Source organism: Cervus elaphus, chromosome X (genome assembly GCF_910594005.1).
Source record: "Cervus elaphus chromosome X, mCerEla1.1, whole genome shotgun sequence".
NCBI lineage: Eukaryota > Metazoa > Chordata > Mammalia > Artiodactyla > Cervidae > Cervus > Cervus elaphus.
The window spans coordinates 175,522,272-175,540,264 of NC_057848.1; the positions used below are offsets into that span (position 1 = coordinate 175,522,272).

The following is a 17,993-nucleotide window of genomic DNA, read 5'->3' on the forward strand; positions in this document are numbered from 1 at the left end:
TCTTGGGAGAAATGTCTCTTTAGAGCTTCTGCCCGTGTTCGGATGGGGTTGTTTGTGTGTTTCTGTCCTTGGGTTGTATGAGCTGTTTGTTTATTTTGGAAATTAAGCCCTTGTCAGTCATGCCTCTTGGACGTATTTTCTTTCATTCTGTAGGTTGTCTTTTCATTTCGTTTGTGACTTCCTTTGTTGTGCAAAAAGCTTTGAAGTTTGATTAGGTCCAGTTTGTTTATTTTTGCTCTTATCTGTTTGCCTTTGGAGATTGACCTAAGAAAACATCGCTGCAATTTATGTCAGAGAATGTTGTGCCTGGGTTTTCTCCTGGGAGTTTGACGGCGCCATGTGTTATAATAAAGTCTTTCAGCCCATGAGTTTAGTTTTATATGTGGTATGAAAGAGTGTTCTAACTTCATTGATTTATGTGCAATGTCTCTATTTTTTGACTGGTAGAGGTTTTATGTAGTCTTGCACCTATAACTTATTTTCAAATCCATCCATATAAATCCCACATGCTTTACCAGAGGGGCATTACTTATTTTGTTTTGTAGATTGATGTATACTTTTGTGTGTGTGTTTTATAAACTTATATGCTTGAAATCATAGGGATTATTTTACTGTTGAAGGTTTCCACTTGCAAGAAAAAAAAAGAAAGAAAGAAAATGGAATAATGAATCTCAAGTACCCCATCACTCAACCTTAACAATTATGAATGCCTGATCTAAGTGTTCCTATATAACACCACGACCCCCCCCCCCCACCAAATCTCATTACGGGGATGTGTGATTCATCTCATGACATGTTAGTCCATTGCTTTAAGATGAAAAAGATCTCATTTTTTCCCCATATGTAACGGTTGTATCTTTACTGCCTCTAAAAATTATCAACAGTTTCTCAATATCACCAACAATGAAGTCATAACAGTCAGAGGATTTTTATTTTTTTCCCCTTTTTTACTAGTTTGCTAACTCACCCAAGGTCTGTGCATTGCAGTAAGTCGGAGTGTCTTTTGAGTTTCGTGCGTCTCCGACCCTCTGCATTTTTTTTTCTTGCAAATTCTTGTTGAAGGAACCGCTCTTTGTATCCTGTGTGAAAGTAGGTTATAGACTCAGCAAAAAGTCGTCCTCAAGTTATTTTTAAAAGAACTGGAGTATTTCCTGCAATACTCAAGTCTTCGCTTACCACCTCCTTAGGGAGGAAATCTGCCTTACCCGAGCCATTGTTCTCCTTAGAAGGAAAGCTTTGTGAGTGACTGGGTCCCTGCTGGGATCACTGGTACCCTTTTACTCTGGTACCCATAGGAGAGACAGAGATGGAGAGACTTGGATGGTAAACTTTGCCCCGTCATGACAAAGGCATCCACACACACACATCTTCACCAGCTCAGCCACCAGGGAAGCCCAAGAATACTGGAGTGGGTAGCCTATCCCTTCTTCCCGACCCAGGAATCGAACCGGGGTCTCATGCATCTCAGGCAGATTCCTTACCAGCTGAGCCACCAGGGAACCCCTGGTAGCTCATATTTAACCCAATTTTATCCCTCTTTCTTTTTTTTAAAGAAGAAATGTGTTGACTGAGTTTTGGCTGTGTAGCTGTGTTGCTACCCTTGGGCTTTTTCTCGTTGCAGCAATGGATTTCGGGGGGGGGGGGGCGGGGGTGGAGTTTACTCTCTAGTTGCAGAGAACAGGCTCTAGGGCAAGTGTGCTTCGGTAGTTGGGGCTCCCGGTTCCTAAACCTACTGTGTGCAGGGTCAGTACTGGTGGGGAACGGGCTTAGTTGCCTGTGGGGGTCTTAGTTCCCGGACCAGTGATGATACCCACGTCCCCTGCATTGACAGGTGCATGCTTACACACTGTATCACCCGAGAAGGCCAAATCTTACCTTTGGTTAATAGTCCATGCTGTGTATCATATATAGAAAAATAAAAATGAAACACTGGCAACCTAAGCTACCTAATTACAGGGCTTCCTTGGTGGCCCAGCTGGGAAAGAATCCACCTGCAATGCGGGAGACCCGGGTTTGATCCCTGGGTCGGGAAGACGCCCTGGAGAAGGGAAAGGCCACCCACTCCAGTATTCTGGCCTGGAGAAGTCCCTGGACCGTATAGTCCACGGGGTTGCAAAGAGTCAGACACGACTTTCACTTTCATCAGTCTTATGGGGCGCCTGGTTAAGACAGTTGAGGGTCAGGTGGCTAACTGAGGGAGTTTCTCATCGCTGTTGGTCTGTCTCATCCTTTCTCCCTACCACCGCTTTTCTCAGACATGGTTGATACATTTTAAGTGGAAGGTAAATTCCCTGGTGATTCAGATGGTACAGCATCTGCCTACAATGCGGGAGACCCGGGTTCGATCCCTGGGTCAGGAAGATCCCCTGGAGAAGGAAATGGCAACCCACTCTAGGACTCTTGCCTGGAAAAATCCCACAGACGGAGGATCCTGGTAGGCTCCAGTCCATGGGGTCGCAAAGTGGAAGGTGTCCAGTCTGACGATTTGATACCCGTATATATTATAGAATAATTGCCACCGTGGTATTAGCCAACAGCCCTGTTAGGCCACAGAATTACTGTTTCTTATTTGTGGTGAGCACCCTTTGGCTTCCCATTTCCTCCAGCCCCCAGCCCCAGACAATCCTCGCTGTACTCTCTGGTTCTAAGTTTATCTCATCCTTCAGCACAATGGCATAGACCCTTTCAGTCAGTGGCTCCACATTTGAGAAAAATAATACCTGTTGGATTTCTCACTCGTAGAGTAAAAGAAAAAGGATGACGTTATTATCATTGAGATTGACAAGTGAAAGGGAATTTGATTGTCTTGGCAGAGTGGTAAAGAATCTACCTGCCAATGCAGGACACCAGGGTTCACTCCCTGGGTCTGGAAGATCCCCTGGAGGAGGGCATGGCAACCCACTCCAGTATTCTAGCCTGGAGAATCCCATGCACAGAGGAGCCTGGTGGGCTATGGTCCATGTGGTCGCAAAGAGTCAGACGCTACTGAGTTCATGCACTAGGGAGTCTGTTAGCCCAGTAGGCGTGCCGCGCGTGATCAGAAAAACTGGGGAAACTATTTGCCATGAGAGGTAGTAACTGTATTATTTTGGAAGCTCTGTTTCATACTAACTAGGCTTTTGTTTTGAATTATGTTGGTTGTAATGCAAAGGAGGATGATGTTGGAGCTCGTCATTATTATGTTCTTGACCGCAAAGGAAGATGGAGTTGATTTGTATAAGGGAGTGCTTCAGAGCAAATAAAAAGTGAAAACACAAGCAGGAAAATGTCTGTGACTATGTTTCAGAACAAAGTGCCAAGTAAAATGCAGCTAGCTTATCTAAAACTGGATGAAATCGCGTGGCAATTGGAAAGCTCGGTAGATGAGGGTCGAGACAGTGTTTGAACATTCGATGCCGGGAATACAATTTGCACTTATATAGATTAGCATGAATGGGTGAAAGCTGCCCGTCGTTGAGAAGTTATTGGCCTCAGTGGAAACCATGGAGACGTTCTTTGCAGAGTTCCTGACTCCTTGAAAATGTTGTTGCGTTCTGTACGGTGTTGCATTGATGGATTAAAATTAGATTCTTCAGCAAAATAAGAAGTGTTAATATTCTGTGAGTGATCACAAGATGGATTTGTGTGGGGAAAAAGTGTTTTTGAGTCTTGCTATTGTTAACCTCAGAGGTTCAGATTTAATATATCGCTGACCCCAAAGAAGGCAGTGTGAGATCTGTGATAAGTGACCGCATAATAACTTACTTTGTATTATCATTTTTAATTTCTATAAAACATGGGCACCTTCTCCCTTTTTTTAATGATAAAAGGATTATGCAGAAACAGTGATTTTCATTCAGGTGGTAATAAAATAGCAGTACATTGCCATGCTTCATTTAAACTGCTGATACCAACTGCATAATGGTCCCTAACAACCAAATGAGACACCCTAAGTAATGCTTAACATTTTGTCTCTGTAAAATTGGATCGTGACGTTTGCTGTTTTTTCTTCTGCAAACATTTCTTTCATCTGTATGTTTTCTACAATGGATAAGTATTTCATCGTATTCAGTTTGTAGTCCGTAAACAGGAATGTTTTACTTTTCCTCGTCTGTCTTTTTAAGACTCTCCCTTACATGTTTGAAGTGTTGATGCTATGTCAACAATGTGTAAATTAATGACTAGAGCAGATTTAAAATGAGTGTCTGAACCACAAGGAAAGAGGTGAAGAATCTGGGCTCCGGGAAAATAGAGGCGAGGAAAAGTCTGTATTATTACGTGGTGATGGCAAAGAGCTTTTTTTTTTAAAGTTTGAGATTATTTTGTTTTGCTATGCTTTGAGAGGTGTTTGTCATCTCCAGCAATTCCTTTATCATCAGTTTTTATTTGTTTGTTTGTTTTTATATTATTTATTTTTGGATTATTACATCATTTAGTTTATATTGTTAGTTTTGGATGTGCTGGGTCTTCCTTGCTGTACTGGCTTTCTCTAGTTGTGGATCACGGACTTCTTACTGTGGTGGCTTCTGTCATTGTGATTCCCGGGCTCCAGGCGGGTTCACGGACTCAGTACTTGTGGTTCAGGGGCTTAGTTGTCCCGTGGCCTGTCAGATGGTGAACCGGCTTAGTTCTCCTGTGACAAAGTCAGATCTTCCCGGACCAAGAATCAAACCGGTGTCCCCTGCATTGGCAGGCGGATCCTTAACCACTGAACCGCTAGGGCCATTCCTGGGAAAGAGCTTTGGATGCTCGCAGGCAAATTGTTCCCAGGGACGATCTGGTTACCATTCTCCTCACGTGTCTGGTGGGGTCCTGTGTGCATGTGACTTCTGCAGGTAACCCGCCTCCTGGCTTCATGCAAATGCGTAGCAGGTGGCTTTTTTCGCATAAAGAAAAAAATGCAAAAAGAATACCTGGTTGAATGCAAACCATCCAGCCAGTGGTTAGAATGTTCTGGGTCCAGGATTCCAAGTTCCAAATATGTGTGTCTGTCACACACACACACACACACACACACACACACTCCGTATCAATTTTCTTCTATTTCTTTCCAGGATTACACACACACACACACACACACACATTCTATTTCTTTCCAGGATTACACACACACACACATACCCCTGGATCAATTTTCTTCTATTTCTTTCCAGGATTAACACTTAGACAGTAGAAGCCAAAAATTCCGAAGCCTGACCATCTCATTATACAGATAAACCCGGCCCGGTGAGTCGAATTGCCCTTCTCTGAAAGATACGATGTGTTCCCAACCCCGATGACCTCAAAGGGTGACCTTGTTTGAAAGTGCGGGCTTTGCAGATGTCATGAAAGGTGAGGTCATCGGAGCGGGCTGTGATCTAACATCCCTTTAAGAGGGGCAGACACGCCACATGCAGACACCGCCAAGGCAGACGACGCGCGAGGAGGAGATGGTGATGTGAGCGCCTGGCAACAGCTCCAAGTCGGGGAGCACCCAGCCTGGCCAGCAGCCCCCTGATTCTAGATCACAGCAGGGAGCACCCTCCCAGGGAGTCTTGAAAGGCGGGGAGGACGCCTGGGACCCCTTGACTTTAGGACGTCTGGCTTCCAGAATCAATAGTTCCCATTGTTTTATTATTTTTTTTAATTAAAAATATATATTTTTGCTCACCGAACATTTTTAATTGGAGTCTAGTTTGCGTTACAATATCCTGTTACTTTCTTCTGTGCAGCAGTGTGAATCAGCCAGATGTCTGCATACATCCCCTTCCTCTTTTTATTTTTATTTTATTTTCCGCTGTTGCCAGGTCTTTATTGCCGCACCTGGGCTTTCCCTAGTTGCAGAGAGAGTGGAGTCTACGCTCTACTAGGCTTCTCACTGCGGTGGGTTTCTCTGGTAGCGGGGCTCCAGGGAGCGCATGGGTTTAGTTGCTCTGACGCCAAGTGGGATCTTCCTGGACCCGGGATCGAACCCGTGTCCCCCCTGCACGGACGGGCAGGCGGATTCTTATCCGCTGCGTGGTCGCCAGGGAAGCCCTCCTGAGGACTGCAAGGATGCCGCTCCATCCTAAAACAGCATCACATGTCCCGGGGTGGGGATGGGCGGCCCCCCTCCTCCTTTTTTTAATCACACTACTCCCAAGGGAGGCAGCCTCCTGCCCCCTCGACTGTGAAATGAGTGGGTTGGACCCATCCCCAGGTCCTCTACAGCTCTTAATTCTGCCTGATTCGAGAGCCGTGATCATTGTAATTAAGACTCTCCATGTGAATAGGGCTCGTCGGACACCGTGATTATCCAGACCACACGCTGCGGGGGATTTCACTCGGGGTGTTGGAGACCGCGTGAGACATCACAGACAGACTGGGGGAAGAGCAGGGCTGGGGGACGGGGTGGGTGGGTGAGGTTTGCGATTTGAAATGTGTCACTGAAATTGAATGCAGGGGGCCGGGCATCTCAAGTGACAGCCAGCCCATCGGGAGCCTGGATCCTTAAAGCTCAGGGTGGCCTTCATGTCAGAAAATCGAAACGGCCCTGAAATTAACCCTGGACAAGAGAGATGTTAGTTGCTCTGTGGGGTCCGACTCTCTGCGACCCCACGGACTGTAGCCCGCCAGGCTCCTCTGTCCATGGGATTCTCCAGGCAAGAATTGTGGAGTGGGTTGCCATGCAGGGGATCTTAGTGATCCAGGGGATCTTAGTGATCCAGGGATCCAACCTGGGTCTCCTGCACTGCAGGCAGACTCTTTACCATCTGAGCCCCCTGGGAAGCCCAGGGCTTGTCATATCTCATCTTCACCTCTCTCTCCTGCTGCCGCGTCTGACGCTAAGCAAGCAGAAGGTGCCACATCGGTTTGCCCCCGTGTATTTCCCACTTGCAGCTCACGGATTGTAAACAGCTACGCAAATAGCAAATCTTTTGTCTTATGTGTGAGTGCACGAGGTGACATGCTGTCCAGCCCTTCACGCCTTCTCTCTTCTCTGCTCCCTGAGGACAGTTGGTCTTGACCTTGACCAACGGGATGGATGGGAAGGTGGAAAACAATCTCCCAGTCGCCGTGAATGTCAGAACCTCTAGAAGCGCAGTTGCGTGTTTTAACACGCCGGACAGTCCTGGGCGGGCACTGGACTTTCCGTGGGGGTTGCTAGATAAGCGGGAGACACCGGCTTGATCTTGGAGTCTTGTGGTCTGTGGGAGGACTCAGAGGCTGATATAAATGCAGGAGATGTCATTCCTTGAATCAGGGTGACCGCTGTGTTTACTGCCCTAGGGGAGAACGCCCAGGAGGGGGAATGTTTCTTTAGACTGAGTTCACAGGACACTTTCCTAAATAACAGACACCCCCCCACTGGGAGGGTCTTGAACAGATCGTGAACGATGGGAGCACTGGGGATCACAAAAGTGTAGAGTTTAGAGCAGGTGTTGAAGAGACCTTACTGATGGCCGATGGAAGAGTTGGAGGGCTTCCCTGGTGGCTGAGATGGTAAAGAATCTGCCTGCTCTGCAGGAGACCTGGGTTCGATCCCTGGGCAGGGAAGATCCCCTGGAGAAGGGCGTGGCAACCCACTCCAGTATTCTGGCCTGGAGAATCCCATGGACAGAGGAGCCTGGTAAGGCTACAGTCCGTGGGGTCGCAAAGAGTCAAACACGACTGAGCGACTCACACCCACACACATACATCAGTAACGTTATCTCCAGAAATAGTTGCCTCTGCTGTGTTCGCTTCCCAGGCGGCGCCCGTGGTAAAGAATCCGCCCGTGAACGCAGGAGACGCAAGAGAGATATGGGTTTGATCCCTGGGTCGGCAAGATCCCCTGGAGGAGGGCATGGCAACCCACTCCAGTCTCCCTGCCTGGAGAATCCCATGGACAGAGGAGCCTGGAGGGCTATAGTCTGTGGGGTCACAAAGAGTCGGACAGGGCTGAAGCGACTTAAACGTATCCATGTCAGTCCTACACTGCATATTTCCAGGTTATCTTTAGCTCCTCTGGTTCCCAGTCCATTCGAGTCGATGCGTATTTACTGGGTGTCTAACATGTGCTGTGGACCATTTGGGATACAGAGATTAATAATAACCAACCATCAAACCTCATCAATAGGCGAGATGTTATTTATTCCTCCGGGGCCTCCCGGCGCTTGGCTCGTAATTCACACCCCTTAGAGTGAGTTGAAGACAGCCCCGCTGTTCCTCGTTTCAGGGATCCAGGGGGCAATTTCTGTCTCAGGGGTCTGGTCCTGGTCGGCAGCGTGGACCTTTTCCTCCTTCAGACAACGGGAACCTCACTAGATGCTCATGCATCCATCCCTTCATTCATGTGTTTCTCTGAAAGTTGTAAATTTCTCTTTTTTAAATTGTATGATGATGATGATGATTTTTTTGGCTCTGCTGGGTCTTCGTGGCTGTGTGGGGTTTTCTCTAGTTACAGTGAAGTGAGGCCGTTCTCCACATTGTGGTTCACGGGCTTCTGATCGCAGCTGCTCCTCTTGTGCTGGAACACGGACTCGAGGGGTGGCGGGCTTCAGTAGTTGGGATGCACAGGCTTGCTTGCCCAGTGGCATCTGTGATCTCCCTGGACCAGGGATCAAACCCGTGTCCCCTGCGTTGGCAGGACGCTTCTTTGCCCCTTGCCCACCAGGACAGCCCCACTCCCGATAGCTCTGTATTCACATCTTATTTTGACAAAATCACTTTGCTGGATAACCGCAGAGCATCGAAACGCAGATAAGATTCAACCCCTTATCCCAGTGGGATCACAGTCTACACAGACAGGACAAAATAACCCATGGAAACACCCACACGGAAAGGCAGGCACGTCCTGTATTCTCTGAGGAAGGGAAACACACAGACCTTGGGGACACAGAACCTCATTTCCCACTACTGTGGAGTCTTGCTCCCTACCTGAGTTGACGCAGTTCCGTACTTGCTTAAAAGAATGACTCCAAGCCTTCCCAGAGGGGTTTGAGGGGGTAAAGAACCCGCCTGCCAATGCACGAGATGTTAAGAGATGCATGTTCGATCCCTGGGTCAGGATGATCCCCAGGAGAAGGGCATGGCAACCCACTCCAGCATCTCACGGACAGAGGAGCCTGGCAGGCTATGGTCCGTGAGGCGTCAAAGAGTCAGACACGACTGAATCGACTTGGCATACACTCATGGCCATCACATGTTTCTGGTCCGTAGTGTGTTAATAGTGCCTTTCACCCAGGAGACCCACATGTCTCTACTCTCAGCTTTCAATTATCTCTCAAGCTCCATCCCACCCTTATCATCACAGATTGGACAGCCATCCTGTGTGCTCTTGCAAAAACTCACGTTCCTGTGTCCACAATTGGCCCATCACCTTTGTCACTTGACTTGCTCTGTTCTCTGCGTTCTATTTCCCTGTGGATGGTATCTCCCCCTCTTGGCCCCTCACCTTGACTTGTGACTTTTTTTTGGTAAGCTTTTAAAAACTTTTTCGTTCTAGAATTGTAGTTGATTACAGTGTTACATTCGTTTCTGGCGTACAGCATCAGCGATTCAGTCATATGTGTACATGTATCATCTATTCTTTTTCGAAATCTTTTCTGTGTTTTGGAGAAGGCAAAGGCATCCCACTCCCGTATTCTCGCCTGGAGAGTTTCATGGACAGAGGAGGCTGGGGGTCTACAGTCCACCGCAAAGAGTCGGACACGACTGAGCCACTACACGTCTTTGTCCATTTAGGCTTTTCAGGAATATCAAGCAGAGTCCCCTGTGCTACACGGCAAATTCCCATTAGTTATCTATTTAATACCTCATATCAATAGTGTATGGGCTTTCCTGGTGGCTCAGCCGGCAAAGAATCAGCCTGCAATGCGGGAGACCTGGGTTCGATCCCTGGGTTGGGAAGATCCCCTGGAGAAGGGAAAGAATACCCCCTCCAGTATTCTACCCTGAAGAATCCCATGGACTGCATGGTCCATGGGGTCGCAAAGAGTCGGACACGACTAAGCAACTTTCACAGTATCAGTGGTGTCTGTGTCAAAGACATATCTCCCAGGTCATCCCACTCACCTGTCCCCCGTGGTATCCATAAGATCTGTTCTCTACGTCTGTGTCTATTTCTCTTTTCTCAATAAGATCCTCTCTACAATTTTTTTTTTTCAGATTCTGCACAGAGGTGGCATCCTCTCCAGTCTATTTTTTTTTTGAACTATTCTTGCTCCATTTTTGCCAATAATAGATTGAGTAGAATGATTACCCAGCTCAGAAACCACCCATGAGCACCGACATCTTCCATCACCCATCCCACCCCCCTTCCCCCAACCCCAACCCCCCAGCTTCACGTATCGCTTCTCGGAGCTTCGCCATCCACCCAAGCTGAGAAACTCAGACATCCGCTGCTCTTCTTTGTTTGTGTGTTTCCTGTTGCTGTGAGTTCTTCCCGGCCACTCCTTCGACCTGGACCACCCTCGTATTCCCCTCTCCCATATCGTTTGGGAAAAGCTCTGCTCACACACTCAACTTCTGACCTCAGATGTGTGGGACTTCCACCCCCACCAAGTCATCGTCTGTGACACCAGCCAGGTGTCCCACGATTCAGTTCGGTGTGTCTCTAATTGGAGTTAGCACAGACCCCGCAGGTGAAAGACTCAACCCCAGGAGGCTACTCCCCGACCCCCAATTCTTCTGCCAGTTGCAGGCAGTAGGTCCTTGCAGTAGGTTGCAAGCCGATGACCCTCAGCTTTGCTTCAGCTTCCGTATATAAATCGAAGTTTCCTTTACCTTCCTGGGTGGTGCTAGTGGTAAAGAACCCTGGAGGAGGGCATGGGAACCCACTCCAGGATTCTTGCCTGGAGCATCCCATGGACAGAGGAGCCTGGCAGGCTATGGTCCATGGGGTTGCAAAGAGTCAGACACGACTACCAATGCAGGAGGCTAAAGAGACTTGGCTTCGATGTCTGGGTTAGCAAGATCCCCTGTAGGAGGGCATGGCAACCCGCTTCTGGTGGGCTACACAATCCATGGGGTCACAAAGAGTCAGACACAACTGAGTGACTAACACCCACACTTAGCAGCTTTGTACCTGAAACCAGGGGCAGAGAGTTACATGTATATATTCATCATTTCACATGGAGGCATCCTTTGTCCATCACACGAGGCTGCGGTTCTGTCCCCCTGACACCCTCCCCTCTCTCCGATGGGCACTGTTGACAACTCATCCATTTCTACCACCGTAGCCAGGCCACCTCTGATACTTCCCAGGTGTGTGAATTGCAATGGCTGATTTTTCACATTTCAGTTCTCTCCTCCTCCAAGAGGCTTATATGAGAGTCCCTGCTTGTAGAAATGGTTGCAAAAAATAGGTCAAGGAATCAGTGAAAGTTCACTGAAAGATAAGCACATAGTAAACACCAGAGGCAGGTTTTTCGTATTACTTATCTCTGACCTTGTGTTCCTCCTTCTCAACCTAAAATAGCTCACCAAGAAGGGCTGCGTATGAATGACACTTAGGATGAACCCCAGATTCCTTTCCGTGACCTATTTGGCTTTGCAGAAGGAGCTTCCTGCCTGCCTACAAGCTCCGTCCCGTAGGGTTCTCTGAGGACTTCACTGCTGGTATACCAGTTGTCTTTAGGTTTTGTGGTCCAACTGAGCAAAATCAGCATATGGCCACTCCCCCTGCCTTCCTCCCACATAAAGTGGACTGCACACCATTGCTTTCTTTCTTAAAAATATTAACTGATCTGTCTATTTCTGGCTGTGCTGGTCTTTGTTGCTTCACAGGCTTTCTCTGGTTGCAGAGCACAGGCTTCCCATTGGGTTGGCTTCTCTTGTTGTGGACCGAAGGCTCAATACTTGTGGCACATGGGCTTGGCTGCTCTGTGACACGTGGAATCTTCCCTAACCAAGGATGGAACCCATGTCCCCTCATTGGCTGGCAGATTGTTAACAGCTGAAGCACCAGGGAACCCCCCACCCCCCGGTTGTTTTCATATTTCATCTCCTGCTTGCTTCCTTTTCTGAGCTCGCCCAAACTCGAAGGCATTTTCACTCTTTGGCTACATGTGTGGGTTGAAATGTTTTTCTACTTTGCCTTCCAAAGGGGGTGTTCATTGGCTATGTGTTGAAGAAAAGAGTGATCGTCAGGCGCCCTATACGTATTCACTGAGAGAATGACGACATCAAATGTTGCCCGTTAGTAAGTGTTAACAAACAAGGCATCACTGTTGGACTTGTGGGTGAGTCAGAGAGGCTGGAGAAACCACCTCTGGTCATTGAATCAGTTTATGGTTGGAGAAGGTGGCCTTTCAAATGAGGCAAGGTGGGTCTTCTTTGATGGTTCAGCTTCTATATAGACCAACACGATTTACTAAAGTATATGGTTTCCCTGCTGGCTCAGATGGTAAAGAATCCGCCTGCACTGTGGGAGACCTAGGTTCGATCCCTGGGTCTGGATGATCCCCTGGAGAATGGAGTGGCAAACCCACTCCAGTATTCTGCTCTGGAGAATTCCTTGGGCAGAACAGCCTGGCAGGCTACAGTCCATGAGGTGAAAAGAATCAGACGCGAATGAGCAACTATCACTTTCGTACACTCAACGATCACATCCTTCTGTAATTTACTTCTAAATGTTTCCTTATCTTTGAAGATCTTTGCCAGTATTCATGTCCCTTGAATTTTTAGTTTCTTTTTCTGTATTATCTTAAAGACATTGTCATAGAAAAACTTTATCAAATTTCCCATTCTAGTCCACACCTAAAAAATTTAGAGGGATACAGTTTAGGAACCTTAAGGATTTCGGACTTTAATCCTTTTAAGGCTTATGTGAAAGGTATAAATATACATTGCAGCACTCTTTCTTTGTGCCATTTGCTGGATAACGACTCTAGTACTTTCAAATTTTGTTGTAAAGATCTGGTTCAGAATCAGCAAAGTGAATACAAAATGAATTTCTTGAGAATCATCAGAATTCTGGGATGTTTTGGGCAGAGTTAGAACTGTGTACAATTGATTATCTGTATTTTCAGTTACTCTTGAAATGCTAAGGAAGATTTTTCTCCGCTTCTCCTCGCTGGGTTTTCCCACTGCTAAAAATGAAACAATTCGAGCATTGCCTAAAGTTGGGAGCAAATCCAAGACAGAAACACATGTTTTATTAAATATGCATCTTTTCAAAACTGGATGTGGTTTGGAAGATTGTGACAGAAAGGAGATAAAGTCTGGGTTAGATACATTAGGCTGCAAATTAAGATGATTTATGTTAATTGGAACATTTATCTGCACATTCAGACGTGTCTGGGACACCCTGCTAAAACCTCGCACTAAGTACTATTCTCATCTGAGCATGCATTTTACTTAATTTCTTTAGCTACTCATGAAAGTCTTTCAAAATTCAACTTCTCCCATTTTTCATTTAGAAATTCAGCAGGTCACTGAGGCTCAAAAGACAGTTAAATGATGAATGATACTAGGTTTTTTTTTTTTTTAATTTAAAAATATCTCTGAAATATCTTGAGGTTTTAAAGACAATTTTATATTTTCCTGTTTTTGTGTATGTGTGTGCAAGAAGATAATAAATGATGAATGGTGCTAGATTTTTCTTTTGTTTTGAACTTTTTTCTTTTGTATTGGGGTATAGCCAATTAACACTCTTGTGATAGTTTCAGGTGAAGGGACTCAGCCATACATGTACACGCATCCATTCTCTCCCAAACTCCCGTCCCATCCAGGCTGCCGCGTGACATTGAGCAGAGTTCCCTGTGCTGTCCAGCAGGTCCTTGCTGGTTCTCCATGGTAAATACAGCCGTGTGTCCATGTCCATCCCAGACTCCCTGACTGTCCCTTCCCCCATCCTTCCCCCTGGTGACCATAAGGTTATTACAGGGTATTGAGCAGAGTTCCCTGTGCTGTCCAGCAGGTCTTTGCTGGTTCTCCATGTTAAATACAGCCGTGTGTCCATGTCCATCCCAGACTCCCTGACTGTCCCTTCCCCCATCCTTCCCCCTGGTGACCATAAGGTTATCACAGAGTATTGAGCAGAGTTCCCTGTACTGTCCAGCAGGTCCTTGCTGGTTCTCCATGGTAAATACAGCCGTGTGTCCATGTCCATCCCAGAGTCCCTGACTGTCCCTTCCCCCATCCTTCCCTCTGGTCACCATAAGGTTATTACAGAGTATTGAGCAGACTTCCCTGTGCTGTCCAGCAGGTCCTTGCTGGTTCTCCATGTTAAATACAGCAGTGTGTCCATGTCCATCCCAGACTCCCTGACTGTCCCTTCCCCCATCCTTCCCCCTGGGAACCATAAGGTTATTACAGAGTATTGAGCAGAGTTCCCTGTGCTGTCCAGCAGGTCCTTGCTGGTTCTCCATGTTAAATAAAGCCGTGTGTCCATGTCCATCCCAGACTCCCTGACTATCCCTTCCCCCCCTCAGCAACCATAACAAATCTAAAAAGAAACGGTACACATGAACTTAGAAAACAGAGACTCACAGACTTAGTAAACAAACTTATGGACACTAGAGGTGTTTTTTTTTTTTTCCATAAATCTCTCTGTAATATTTTAGGTTTTAAATATCCATTTATATTTTCCCATTTTGTCTATGCATGTGCTGGATTGCATGCAGACATTGGTCATGAGTGACTGTGGAAACCTCAGGCCCCCTTAGCTGTAATCCTGGCTCACACTTCTTGAGGGCTTCCCTGCTGGCTCAGTCGGTGAAGAGTCCGCCTGCAGTGCAGGAAACGTGGGTTCGATCCCTGGGTGGGGAAGATCCCCTGGAGAAGGGAATGAGAACCCACTCCAGTGTTCTTGCCCGGGGAACCCCATGGACAGAGGAGCCTGAAGGGCTGCAGTCCGTGGGGTCACAAAGAGTCGGACGCGACTGAGTGACTGCACTTCACTTAATTTAACTTAATACATGGACTCTTCAGCCTTTATTGTGGCACTAAAACTCTTAGTTGCAACTTGTGGGGTCTTTAGTCATTGCACGTGGGATTTAGTTCCCTGATCAGGGATGGAACCAGGGCTGCTGCTTTTGGAATGCAGAGTCTTAGCCATTGGACCACCAGGAAAGTCCCTGATATTTCTTTTCTACCATCCTCAAATCTTACGCAAAGTCTGTGCTCAATAAACACTTCTGAAATGAAATAACTGAGAATTTCTAGGCAGTGTTTACCGTACATGATTTGTTGCTGTTGTTTAGTCACTAAGTCGTGTCTGACTCTTTGTGATCCCGTGGATTGTAGCCCACCAGGTTCCTCTGTCCATGTGGATTCTCCAGGCCAGAATACTGGGGTGGGTTGCCATTCCCTCCTCCAGGGGAACGTCCCAACCCAGGGATCAAACCCACCTCTCCTGCATTTGCTTGTGGATTCTTCACCACTCAGCCACCAGGGGAGCTCACATTACTTAGCTACCAGGGAATAAGATCATATTCCTACCCTCTTGAAAAGTCCCATCTCCATCAATGCCATCTTTTATGCAAGTACTTATGTCCCTGTTACCTTATGTTCTAGGTATCTGCTTGACCCGCTGCCCAGGGCCATTTGGAATGGCTGTGAACATCTCTACGAAACCCCGGGTCGTCGGTCATAAAGATGAAATTCTTTGGAGAAGCTTCCTTGAATCCTTGTCATAGAGTGGAGTAGACCATTCTCAGCTGCTGCCTCGAGTATTCTGCCAGAGGTCTGTATGGTTTGACTCATGTGATCACTGCACCCTAAGATGCAAGCAACGTGACGTAAGATGTTTATGCCAGTCTTTGCTAATGTATCAGTGACTCACCAATACTGGTGTGTCTTGAGGATTTAATATCAGTCATCACAAGGGATTTTTTTTTTTTAATCTACACTAGTTCTTCATGGTGGAATGCAGGCTTACTAGTTGTGGCACACAGGTTTACTAGTTGTGCTACACGGGTTTACTAGTTGTGGTACATGGGCTTAGCTGCCCTGAGCACGTGGCATCCAAGTTCCCCAACCAGGGATTGAACCCACGTCCCCAGCATCGGCAGGTAGATTCTTAACCACTGACCACCAAGGAAGTTCAGCTTTGACAAACTTTCACAGATGAGTCAATAACATAACAATTACAGTGTAAGTCTTTTATAGATGGTACCGCTACGGTAGCATATAATTTTATATGCTATATAGTGAAACTGCATAATAAAATGTAATTTCTTATTAGTTTACAATTAATCAGCAATTTGTTGTCATATTTGTCTGTTTTCAGGACATCTGTAGTGGGTCTGCCAGCACAAATGTAATAGACACATTGATTAGTTTTTTTGTTTTTGTTTGTTTTTATCCACCAGTAAGTGTTTTATCATTTTGGTAGTTCTTTCCTGACACATACGTCTACAGTTGACTTCCTAGTTGTGAAATGGACAGTGAGCTGTGGGTGTGAACCAAGGCAGGACCTCTGATCAAGTGAAAGAGAAATAGAGCCAGTTTCTAAGTTGTGGTACGTGATCCCGCTATGTTATAATACCTCCTAGTCCATGGATGCTTGCTGTTACTATATGCATCACTGGTGCACTGAGTCTCCGGTTCTGATACAAAGTAACCTTTGATGGAAGCCATGTCAGGCCGAGATTCTCCTAGACTGGGGACCAAAGCATTCGACACAGAGAAGGTATTAATAGCTCCACCCAAAACAATGTGTCTTGATAGTCTGAGTGTTCACTTTGAGCCCTACACCACCATTAACCGCTCTGCGATCTAGGGTGAGTTCCCTAATACCTCCTTCATTTGTTTTTATTTTTTTTCCAATGAAAGGAGGTAATGCTGGCTTTGTGCTCATTGAGAGGATAAAAAGAGTCCAAATGGGAATTCCCTGGTGTTCTAGCACTTAGGACTGGGTGCTTTCATCACCAGGACCCTGGGTTCCATCCTTGGTCAGGGAAGTAAGATCCGAATGGCCAAACGTGAAAGAGTCCGTGCATAAAGAAGTGTGTTTAAGGTTGACCCACCACATACGTGGGCTTCCTAGGTGACTCAGTGGTAAAGAATTCTCCTGCCGATGGAGGAGATGCAGGAGACTCAGCTTTGATGGGTTGGGAAGATCCCCTGGAGGAGGGCATGGCAACCCACTCCAGTATTCTTGCCTGGAGACTCCCCATGGACAGAGGAGCCTGGTGGGCTACAGTCCATGGGTCGCAAAGAGTCGGACACACGAACCACACACGTTTAATGTTGACCCACCATACATGCGTTACCTACCGTAACAATTCCTATTACGTTTGAACAAAGAGGCAGCTTGATTCTGTGAAAAGGATGTGTTCTCTGAACTCAAGGTAGACATAGGTCCGACCTCTCTTCTAACAGCTTGTGAGTCGTGAGACCTAACATCTGAATATCATTTTTCCTGAAAGTGTTTAAAATCAGTGTGATGATAACTGTCCTCCACGGCTGTAGAGGGGTCAAGAATAATGCATGCAACTAAGATAGTTTCATACAAATTCATTTTCACAACTACGTTTGCATCAGTGATATTTATGACATAGTAACTAATGGTGGTTAGGTGTTATGAGTGATCCAAAAAAAAAACAAAAACAAAAATCAGACCGTGAACCTCGCTTCCTACAACCGAAGATTGGGCTGAGTCTTTAGCTTTGAAAGCCAAACACCTGATGTACTCAATACTGATATTCCCCTAGAGTTGAAATGCGTTAAATTGAGGATCGAAAGGTTTATCCTCTCTTCCCACTTGCTGTCTTCCTGCTGAAGTAAAGTGATGACTCTCAGTGACAAGTGGGTACTCTGTCCACATATACTCACGGGGAGTCGCTTGCTTTGTGGTGATCCTCAGTTAGAAGTGGGAAGAAGTGGGATTGTTGAGAGTTGTCCTGTAAAGAGAAGACTCCAGCGTGAGGTGTCAAGGAAAGTGCCAAGTGGTCCCAAGATGGTTACTGACCAGACAGAGCCTGGTTTTGCCATAGGAGAGCCAAGAGGCATGGACCGCTTGAATCTCGCCCGCCTGACATGCTGTTGTTGGAGAAAAAAAGTATCTCTGCAGGCTGAGAATTAGTCTCTCAACTAAATGATGCCTAACGTGTTGTTGGACTTCCACA

General features: G+C 46.6%; 1 protein-coding gene across 6 annotated transcripts in view; it reads left to right on the forward strand.

Annotated features, from left to right (window-relative positions):
* Window positions 1-17,993, forward strand: part of NLGN4X (neuroligin 4 X-linked) — a 370,297-nt gene that overhangs the window by 24,847 nt on the left and 327,457 nt on the right. For 4 of the 6 annotated variants that reach the window (XM_043897227.1, XM_043897231.1, XM_043897226.1 and 1 more), the window contains one exon: window positions 15,439-15,607. The exons of 1 other annotated variant lie outside the window; for it this stretch is intronic. The gene's annotated coding sequence lies outside the window, so the exon portion shown is untranslated. Of the gene's footprint in view, window positions 1-5,132; window positions 5,206-15,438; window positions 15,608-17,993 lie in introns of all 6 variants that reach the window. One more of the 6 variants, XM_043897228.1, reaches the window with a different exon arrangement.